Below are 11,642 nucleotides of genomic sequence, written 5' to 3'. Positions count from 1 at the left end.
GGTTAATGGCAAAACCATTGCAGAAAATCCATTTATAAATCTCCGGTAATAATCGACCAAACTCAGAAAACTCCTTACTTCTGTTACAGTCTTGGGTCTCTCCCAATCAATAACTGCCTCTATCTTACTAGGATCAACTGCCACTCCATCAGCAGAAATGACGTGACCCAAGAATTGCACTTAAGAAAGCCAAAATTCACATTTTGAAGGCTTTGCATACAACTATTTCTCTCTAAGAATTTGCAACACAGTTCTCAAGTGATCTGCATGCTCTTCCTTACTCTTGGAATATATCAGGATATCATCAATAAACACAATCACGAATTGATCCATAAACGGCTTAAAAATGCGATTCATATAATCCATAAACACCGCCGGAGCATTAGTGAGTCCAAATGGAATTACCTGGTACTCATAATGTCCGTATCTAGATCGGAAAGCAGTCTTCGGAATATCCTCCTGCTTAATTCGGATCTGAAGATAACCCGACCTCAAATCAATTTTTGAAAAGACACAAGCACCCCTCAACTGATCAAACAAATCATTTATGCGAGGGAGAGGATACTTGTTCTTAATAGTAACCTTATTCAACTGACGGTAATCAGTGCACAATCTCATGCTACCGTCCTTCTTCTTGACAAATATAACTGGTGCTCCCCACGGGGACACACTTGGCCTGATAAACTGCTTAGCCGAAAGCTCCTCAATATGCTTCTTTAACTCGGCTAATTCCGGTGGTGACATCCGATATGGAGCCAAAGAAATAGGCCCCACACCAGGCAACAAATCAATCGTGAACTCAATCTCTCTATGAGGTGGAAGTTGCGGAATCTCATTCGGAAACACATCCACAAACTCCTTCACCACGGGAATATTGTCGATCTCCTCATGACTTCCACCCACTAAACCACCCACAAAGACATATCCCAATGCCCCGGCCCTCAAAGCCTTTCTAACCTGCAACAAAGATAGATATGGGGAAGAACTAGTAGTAGAATCATCAGCAGAAAGCACAACCCTTTTTCCTCAGCAGTTTATCATAGCACAATTCTTCGATAACCAATCCATTCCCAAGATAACTTGAAGACTGATCATAGGCAGACGAATAAAATCCAGCACATAATCTCGGCCTTCATATTTAAATTCGACATCCTTGCATAAAACTAATGTATAACACTTCTCTCAAGTAGCAGTCACCACCTTCATTGGAGGAGAAATGTCGTACATAGGCAAATTTAGCCCAACGGCCATAAAATCAGACATACAGGAGTGTGTAGCTCCTGAGTCAAACAAGACTTCAATATCCATATTATCAATATAAATTGTACCTTTTACAAGGTTTGGAGCCTTTTCTGATTGCTGACGGTCCATGGTATATAATCTACCAACAGTCTGGGACTCCATCATTGGTGGAACAACCGAAACAGGAACAACAGTAGCTTGAACTGTCATGGTCCTCACTTCATTTTGAGGGCAATGTCTAGAGTAATGGCCGGATCTTCCACACTTAAAGCAAATAACTTCACTCGTAGCACACGGACCTCTATGCTCTTTTCCACATCTTTTACACTTGGGAGGAGGTCCTCTATCAACAAAGTTTTTTTCAGTTCCGGGCTTCTTGAATAAGTCGAGTGGATTGTTCACACTCAGCTTCTTGCCCTTCATCTTCTTATTCTTCCAATAATTTGAGCCAGTCGCCCTATTTGCATTAGGTGCCTGAGCCTCAGAAGGCTTCTTGGTCTTGGAGACATTATATACTTCTTCTATCTTTCGGCACTGATTCACAAATCTGCTAAACTCTCGGATGTCACAATTTGACATCTTCCGAGACATCTTCTCATTCAGACCCCATTGAAACTTGGAGGTCATCTCAGCTGGAGTGGGTAAGGCTCTCCCATAGTTGGCGTACTTCACCAATTCATTGAACTTGGCAAAGTATTGGTCGATTGACATCGACCCTTGCTTCAGATCATTGTATTCATTTTGTTTCTTTTCCCTAGCCTTCCTGGGGAAGTAGTTTTCTAAGAACAACGTCTCGAACAACCGCCAGGTGATTTCCCGGCCTTCAGCTTCTAATGGTTGCACCGTATTTGTCCACCAATCTTTAGCTTCACCTTCCAGCATGTACACAGAGTATACCAACTTCAATGCATCAGGGCATCTCATCACCCTGAAGATCTTCTCCATAGCTTGGAGCCATTTTGCTGCCACCAGTGGGTCATAACCTCCATTAAAAGAAGGAGGTTTGTGTTTTCTGCAAGCCGTCAATCTCCTTTCTTCGGCTTCATGTTCATCGACATGCTCTACACGTGGTTGACGAACCTCAATGTGATGACTATGACTACCAGAATGGTGACTGGCCTCACCATCGTTGTTACCCGCTTCACCCTCTTCCTGTAGAATAGGTGGAGTAGGCGTGGCAGTGTGAGGATGAGGAGTGGGTTGCCGGTTCTCAGGTCTAGTACCCCTCAATGCCCTCAATTCGTTCATCATTGCGGTCATAGCATTCCGCGTGTCTTTATTTTTCTTCATCAAATTTTCATTTGCTTGATGACTGACAGTCAATTCCCTTTGCACAGCTACAAGAGTTTCAGCCATGGGATCAGACTGTCCAATTGTTGCCCCACGACCACCTCGGGGCCTAACTAACGCAGCCAAAACAGGTTCTGGCTGAGCATTGGCATTTGAAGGCTCAGCGTTATTCTGGTTCCTCGTCATGGCACTACACATGTTACACAAAGAAAGGAGTTGATCAGGCTCATACTCAGTGATCACAAATGCAATAATCATAAAGAGTACCAAAACAACTATAAAGCATTAAACACCAATCACATATAACAATAATCCACAAGTTTCCCTAAGAAACTGCTCTGATACCATAAAATGTAACACCCCATTCTAGAACCGGTTTGTTACCATTACGTACGGCATTAAGCGCAGTTACAATCACAAAATTGAATTAAAACACGGATAAACTTTTTTCCTTTTATATTTATAAACATTTTTGTTTAAAATCCATTCTGTAATTCAAACCAATTCCTATAAGGTGATTATAACTTAAACTACATGTGGAACACTTATTGTAAATCTTACTTAGACCACCAAGGCTTAACACTCAACTTTATTGTTCTTAAACACTATACGTATCCACTCTTTATTTATTTAAGAAATTACTATACTATCTTTATGGTCTCCATTTTCCCAAAATATTATAGGATTCTTTATTAGCTACGCGTAGGTTCAAACCGCGCTCAAATCAGAGCACCGTAGCCCAAGTTATGACTCTTCTACAAAAATAGTTGCTGATTTCTACTGGGTCTGGCGCGATTAGCGCCAAACCGGCGCTATTAGCGGCAAGCCTCATAGCTTTTCCCTATATTTGGCGCTTTTAGCGCCAAACTGGCGCGATTAGCACCAGAAATGCATTTCCCTCTCTGTCCCTTGGCGCGGTTAGCGCCAACACGGCGCTAGTAGTGCCAGATTTCTGGGGACAACACCAAGCTTTAGTGCTTTAACCCTAACTAGAGTTATACACATCCAAATTACACAATCTTGGTCTCAATAGAAAGCTAAGAAAAATATCTACAACTTCCAATAAGACACAAGGGTCCAAATCTATCATATAGGATATGAAAAATGGACAACAAGACAGGATATCTTCATTTCCACATGAATTTTAAGTCTAAAGGTCTTCTTCCACCTAATAGACAACATATAATCACTTCCCAACATGATTCTTTGTTCTTTCAAGGTACACTTACAATAAGAGAAACATACATACCCTTCCATCATATATATATCCAATAATTACAACATTACATCATCGCAACATGTCCTAGTTACAAAATCATGGGACTTAGCTACAAAACACTATGATCAATCCATTGGTTCCCATCAACAAAAGAGATAACCAAGGAGATGAGCATAGGCTAAGTCCATCCAAATAAAACATAATATATAGATAACAATTGACTTTCAATTCATAATCCTATACAAACGAACTACAACATAGCATGCTTAATTTCAATGGTGCAACATCTTCATGTATCAACTACTGCAAATATGGCCACTTGCCATCAGAGGCTCCTGCAGCATCCTTACCTGAAAGGGGGTCCCCACGACACGGGGTGAGATATACGAATATATCACATTAATCCTGGGTCCTTGGAGCATCTCTCCACCCCATAGTTCAATCTCACTGTAATAGCAATAACAATAAATAATGCAATAAATACATATCCATGCAGTGTGTAACAAACATCTCCAGGAGAAATCCCTCGAGCTCTCAAGCTATCCTAAGGATACTCAAATGCAAATAGTCCTACTGGCCAGCTAAACTACCAAGTATGATTTACGCATCGTCATGCAACATACCAACATAGGGGAACACCATCCTATATCACACCAAATGCATACACATACGTATAACAAGGCATTAAACTATTTCATTGCATTTATATACACTATCACAACCACTACCCATTCAGGGCTTGGTGGAACAATCAATGGAATTACACCCAAGGTCCGAAGGCTTACCTCAAAGCTTCAGTTCAACCTTTGTTCTTCACCAACAATTTCTACAACCAGTCAACTTCGTATTCAAGCTATAACTTGCAAAACTCACCTACACAAAGGTGTCACACAATCAATCAATACAATTTAATGAATATCCATGTATTCATCAACAACACAACAACTCCACACCACAATTTGGCATGAACTTAGCTATCCAATTGGGCCAATCAAGCTCCATAGTTTGCTCCAATGGTTGGTCCCTCAAGGGTGATCCAATTGCCTCAATCCTAACTATCCCATGGATACAATCAATAATCAACCAAACCAAACCATTGATTACTAATGCAAGAAAATCCACAATCAAGTATATAATCTTGCAATTTCCAAAGTATAATCAATTGACTATCTAAACTCATTTTCACCGATTAAATGTCATTCCTAGCATTTTTCACAACATACACTAAGCCTCATTCCTCCTTGAACATAGCCAATCTACTCACATTATCATAAAACCCTAAAAACACTATTCATCATCTTCTTCAGCATACAATCTCCATGAAAATAGAGTTCAAGGAGTAAAATCTTACCACCAATGGTTGCATAATCAAGGAGTGATGGTTCCTCAAGCTTCCAAGAAGTGAAATGCTCCCAAACCCCTTCAACCTCCAAAGGGGCAAATTTTTGAGAGGAAAAATCTCACACCACAAAGCTCCCCACTCAAAATCAAGCTTGGATTAAAGATGAGAGGAAGATTCTAAGTGGTTTAGGCTTTTGAATCACTCAAATAAGTGGAGAATCCAAGGATCTAGGGTTTTGGCTCCCTCCCTTTCTCTCTTGCTTCTCACTCTCTCCTTTTCTCTTCTTTTCTGGTCGACGGGTGTGGGGGAAAATGAAAGGGATTTAGTAGTCGCTTAACATGGTTAAGTGAAATCAAGCGGGCATTAGCTCAGCTATCTATTCAAGTCCATTTACCACCAAACTTTACCCAAAAGTCTGGAATATTTTTCTAGGAATATTCTCACTTTTATTTTTATATTTTGGGTACTTTTGCCTACACCCATTTATACCCCATAATTTTCACTGAGTACACTTTTTACCTCAAAAGTGACCCCAATTCACTTAATTAGGCCTTATACTTATTTTTACTCACTAATACATGCTTAATTACTTAATTACATGTAATTTACTAATTAATTAAGCTAGGGCTATTATACTATTGTATGGGACTTCTATGTCATGTCCTCATGTTTCTGGAGTAGCAGCATATGTGAAGTCATTTCACAAGGATGAGGAAGAGGGAAAGCTCTCCTTTGCTTGGAGAGAGCAGTCCGACGAGAAGAGAGGAGAGTACGAGGGAAATAGAGTTCTTTTGGTACTTTATGAGTGCTCAACTAACTAAGTGGGTATAAACTTATCTAATCCGCTTACTTAACTCTTTCTAACTTAACATCTTAATTTATAATATTTTTACAGTAATATTTATCATTTTACTTTTAACTTTTGGATAACTTTGCCTACTCGCATTTTTATCTCTTAACTATCATCTTTAACTTAATTCCACAATATGGCATTAATTCTTTTAATTAGACTTCACTCTAATTTTTTATTCATTCATTATACTTATCCATCAATAAATTCGTAAGCACATAGCTCATAGGCTAGGGTCATTATACTTGACTCAAGTGAAGTGGATTGGTGGCTTAGCTTATAGGTTGAGTTTTTGTTCTTCGTTTAAAGCTGAGTTTTGGGACATCCTTAGAGGATTAGAAAAGGATTGAAATAATGGTAATAGAAAAGTTATCTTGGAAAGTGATTCGCTTATGGTGATCACTAGGCTCATCAAGTGTGGTGTAGTAGTCCGTGAGGTGCAGCTGCTATCTCGTGTACGGACATGATTGCAAAAGGATTACCAGGTTCGTCTCTGACATACTTTTAGGGAAGGTAATGTGTGCTGACTGAATGACCAAATTCTTGCTTGACTCCATAGATCAAGCAGAACATATATTTTTGTATAGATCCTCTTAGTGGTATTTATTTGTTGTACATGACAGACATTGCTTATGTGGGGAGGGAACGTGCTGTCTGCCTCTCTTGTTAGGGCTAGTTGTTTTTTTTTTCTTTGTTGGGCCTTAGGGTCGTTTTGTTTACCAAAAAGAAAAAAAATTAATAACAAGATAATATTCTCAAATCTCAAAATTATAGCATAACTTTAAGTCAGATTCTTTCTTGAAGGAGGTTATATTTACAATCTCTTATAATTAAATCTTAACTGTTGATTTTTATAATCTAACTGTTATAATGTATAATTATATTATGTCATACTTATTAACTAATTTTTAATTTTTAATAAATTCTAACTATGAGATTAGGGGAAATTAACGTTTAAAATCTAATTATAAGAGATTATAAGCGAAAAATGTTATAAATATAATCTTCCTCTTCTTTCTGTTTTCGGGGCAAGTCCCGAGATTAAATCTTTAAATCCCTTCCAAAGATGGAATTGGGAAGGATCAAAAATATGCTCTCACCTTAACCTGCTCAGTTCCCTGACGCCAACTGAGCTACTATCATTTGTTCCTTCCTCTTCTTTAAATCACATAATTAAAAAAAAAAACTCTTGAAACCCCCGTTATGAGGGAACAATAAATCAAAAAATTCACCCATTTGCCATTTTTTTTTAAGAAAAAATATTCAATTGTCACATGAACAGTAAAATTTTTAAAGTGTAACGTGCAAGAATGCACGGACACGGCTTTTTTAAAAAAAAAATTCATGTCGGACACTGACACGCTCCGACACGAAGTCAATATTTTGGAACACGCGGTCAACTTTTTTCGACACGCAGTCAATGCTCCGACACATTTTTTTTAAGGTCCATATTTTATTTTATTAACTAAAAATGAAAATTAATTTATAAGTCAATTTGTTTTTCTGTTATGGAATTTGACATAAAAAATTAACAAGGTATGAAAAATTATTTTTGCTTTATATTTATGTTATGAAATTTAAATATTTAATTGGTTATATGACTTATCATGGACTGTTTTATGTATTAAATATAAATTATATTATATATACTAAAAATATTATTTAATATCAAAATGTGTCCTAACGTGTCGAAATATGATATGTTTTAGAATTAACGTGTCGGCTTGTCGTATCGTGCCGTGTCCCATGTCCCGTGTCAGTGTCGGTGCATCATAGGTCACGCGTACAAGTTCGCTATAGTATGTAGCGAACTTTGTTTGCTGATGTAATACTTTTTTGTGGCTACCTAATTTGCTATTGATAACAGCGAGTTAGGTGGTCAAAATGTCAATCTACTCTAAACATAAGTAGGACAAGTGGCAATCTCTCTCGAGTTTATTGTACCCTCTAACAAACTTGGGGTGCACTGTAGCCAATGAAGACATGGACTGGATATGAGTTACTAACCAAGTACAAAACTATTAATTATAACGTCCTATAATGTTAGCGTAAAGGTTTGGTGATCCAGTGATGCATATTAGAAAAAGGTGAAAAATATTAGGATTTATATTCTCTCATATGAAAAAATGATCATGTGATTATGTTATTTAATCACAACTATTAATTTAAAAATCACACATTTTTCTCTCTCTTATCTCATCATCAATAAGTGATTATGATCAAATCATATGATCACTTAATCATTTTTTCACGTGAGAGGATCCAAATTCAAAATATTATGATATAAAAAAAGAGTGAATGTGTTTGGTCAGTAAAAAAACTAATTAATTACCAAACGCATTTAATATGAAATAAAAAATACTAACAAAAGGTTAATATAAATATGCGATGAACAAGAGTGAATAATGATAAAAAATTATTATGATTTTTTTAAATAATTACCAATTAAATTGAAAAATAGCAAAAGCAATCAATATGAAACAAAATAAAAAACTAACCATATCAGAAGAAGAAGAAGAAGGTCGAGTTAAACGTTCAGTACACTTCTATATTTTTAAATAATTACAAAAATTATAAAATAATGGAAAAACAACAAACATATTGAAGATATCATTATCGAATAATGGTGAAAATACCATTATTAATTGGTATTTTGGTCAGTACAGCGCATTCCGTTGATTGGACAATTTGTTTTTTTTTTTTATAAGAGGTGACAAATGAGTTACTGTTCCCAATAAATCCATAATTCCCTGTAGAAGAGAACTTAACCCTCACTTTTCTAAAAATCCTAACATTTTTCTTTGCTTTCGATTCCTTTCTTTTACTTTTTGCTATTCTATGTTCGTTCCGATTAATAACGAATTCGATTTCTGAAGGATTTCTCTGTGTTTCACCAGCTCAGGTTTGCTTCTTCTTTGCTCCCCAAAATCCTAGAATACTCCTTTTGGTATTCCCCCTATACTATGGTGGATGATCTGCGAGAGTCTATGTTTTGTGCGATTATATTGATCTTGGTGAAGTTTCATGCGATTCCCTATTGCGAATTAGGGGTTTCAATTTTAGGGTTTCTTTCAATTTATTTATTAGGGTTTTTTGAAGGATTCGCGATACGGTAATTTGGGGGTTTAGGGTGGTCGCGATTTGCGTCGCTGAGCAAGGTTAAATTATTGGTCTTTCGCCCAACTCTGGTATGGGTTTTGAGGTTTCCAGACGGGACGTTCTGCGATCGTGTTGTTCTACCCTTGTTTTCATTTTCGTTTTCATCGTTTGTTTATAGTTATGTGTGGTTATGAAAATTTGGGATGCAGAAGGTTTTCGGTTTTTTATGGGTAAATTATTATGTGGCTTATTGTTTATCGATGAGTTAATAGAAGAAAGCATGAGCTATTGAGGATTTTATCGATGGGATTCAGTGTCTGATTTGGGGTGCCATTTGAATGTTTGTTTTTTAGAGTATTATGGCTATAAAAGTGGCGAGGAAGACTGAACGAATCAGTGGTACAACATTGTGTATTGGCTAGATGCAACAGAAATCCATGCAGGTTTTTGCACAGTGAAACCCCATTTCCATCTATTGTCTGTTATCATGGCAATACTGTCGATCCTTATCCAAGGAAGCCCAGTTCCTCTTTCGAGAAGACACAAGTTTCGCTGAGGCTTCTAAGATGCCACCTGAGAAGACCCCTAAGTACAACTCAAAGGCAGTATTGACTAGGAAGAGTGGAGATGGGACAAGTGCGGCTAAGGCTTCTCAGAAGCCACCTGAGAAGGCCTCTATGCATAACACAAAGGCAGTGTTGATTACAAAAAATGTAGATGGGACGAGTGTGACTGAGGCTTCTCCAAAACCACATGAGAAGACCCCTTACTATGATTCAAAGGCAGTGTTGATTAGAAAGAGTGAAGATGGAGATGGGACCAATGTCCCCGAGGCTTCTCAGAAGCTGTCATGAAGTGTATGTAGATACTGGATGTATGGAAATTGTATACACGGTGACTAGTGCTGTAATTTAAATTCATGGTTTTATGGTGATGAGATTTCTGCAATAGCAAAGCTTCAAGAACACAAGAAGGTACTTTCTTCTAATACCATCTTTTAGTATTGAATACAACAAACATGTGCATGCATATCAATTATGTGTTTTTGTAAAAGTCTTATTATTTATTGACCTTGCTTTATGTATTTCGATGATATCTGAATTAATTGGATTGAACTTGACATGTAGCTGAATTAATTTTTGACTGATATTTTAATAATTGCTAATTAGAATGGAGTCTTTAATTTTACTATATGGTGTTTAATTTAGGAACTACCAACAGCATTATAATCAACCAAATGTTGGTTGGAATTTTTTTTTTAATTTATTCTTCAAGTTTCCTCGGAATGCAAGTAATTATGTGGCTTCCTTTTATGTTAATATTTTTTAAGTACTTAAACTAAAACTTTTGACATCAGGTTGTCATTGGAATTGCTCTTCTGGTTGGATTAGACAAACTTTATTCTGGAAGCACTGATGGGACAGTTGGGGTGAAGGACTGCCATTCTGGTCGATGTGCTAGCGTGATAAATCTCGGTGCGGAAGTTACCTCTTTGATTACTGAGGGTCCATGGGTTTTTGTTGGTGTCCGGAATTCTATTAAGGTAAGCTCTTCTGTTTTCAAGTTGTTTCATTTTGCAATCATGCCTTTTTTATATAACCATTACATGTTAGTTGATTATGTGATCATGGCTATTGTGAAAGCTAGGAAAATCCAGACTGCTTCAGAGTTTAATCTTGATGGACCTAATGGGAAAGTCCTTGCTATGACTGTTGGCAATTATACACTTTTTGCTGGAGCATAGGTAACTTCTCATTCAGTGGTTTATTTTTGTTATTTAATAATATTCTCACTTTTTTCTTCTTTCTGTAATTAGTAACTAGATAGATTTTCTCTTTGATAAGGCTTCTATCATACTCTTTAACAGATCTTTTATGTCATATATCAATTTATCTATCATGTGATTATTTAAATTGCAGGGTGGTGTAATCTCTGCATGGAGAGGCAGCTCTGAAAGTATGAGACCCCCTTTGAACTGATTGCATCACTAAGAGAAGTTTCCAACAGTCATAGCAATGACTTGCCCGTTAGGTCCATCAAGAGTAAACTCTAAAGCAGACTGGATATTCCAGGCCTTCACAATAACCATGATTACATAATCAGCAAACATGTAATGCTTATATATAAAAGACATGACTGCAAAATGAAACAACCTGAAAACTAAAGAGCTTACCTTAATAGAATTCTGGACACCAACAAAAACCCATGGACCCTCAGTGTCAAAGAGGTAACTTTGGCACCAAGATTTATCAAGCTAGCACATCGACCAGAATGGCAGTCCCACATCCAAATTGTCCCATCAGTGCTGCCAGAATAAAGTTTGTCTGATCCAACTGGAAGAGCTATTCCAGTGACAACTTGTCCAAAAATATTAACATAAAAGGAAGCCACACAATTCCTAGCATTCTGAGGTAACTTGGAGAATAATAAAAAAATAAACACTCCAGCCAACACTTGGTTGATCCCTTATTTTTGTGATCAGTATTTGTTATCAAGTTCATCCGATTGCACTATTAAGGTCTGGGGAGGGAACTTTGGAAGTAACATAGACGCACACAGAGGAAAATGTAAGTTGTGTAACCAGATGTTTGCATAAGTAA

The 11,642-nt window shown here is 37.1% G+C and overlaps 1 pseudogene; it reads left to right on the top strand.

Moving 5' to 3' along the window:
* The first annotated feature begins 5,746 nt into the window (after window positions 1-5,746).
* LOC133294115 (zinc finger CCCH domain-containing protein 17-like) lies at window positions 5,747-11,095 on the top strand (annotated as a pseudogene).
* The last annotated feature ends 547 nt before the right edge of the window (window positions 11,096-11,642 follow it).

This window comes from Gastrolobium bilobum, unplaced genomic scaffold (genome assembly GCF_033153095.1).
Source record: "Gastrolobium bilobum isolate Gb01-03AN ecotype WA unplaced genomic scaffold, APGP_CSIRO_Gbil_v1 utg281063, whole genome shotgun sequence".
Lineage (NCBI taxonomy): Eukaryota > Viridiplantae > Streptophyta > Magnoliopsida > Fabales > Fabaceae > Gastrolobium > Gastrolobium bilobum.
Note: the sequence above shows the minus strand (reverse complement) of the source record. Positions and strands in the feature narration are given on the sequence as shown.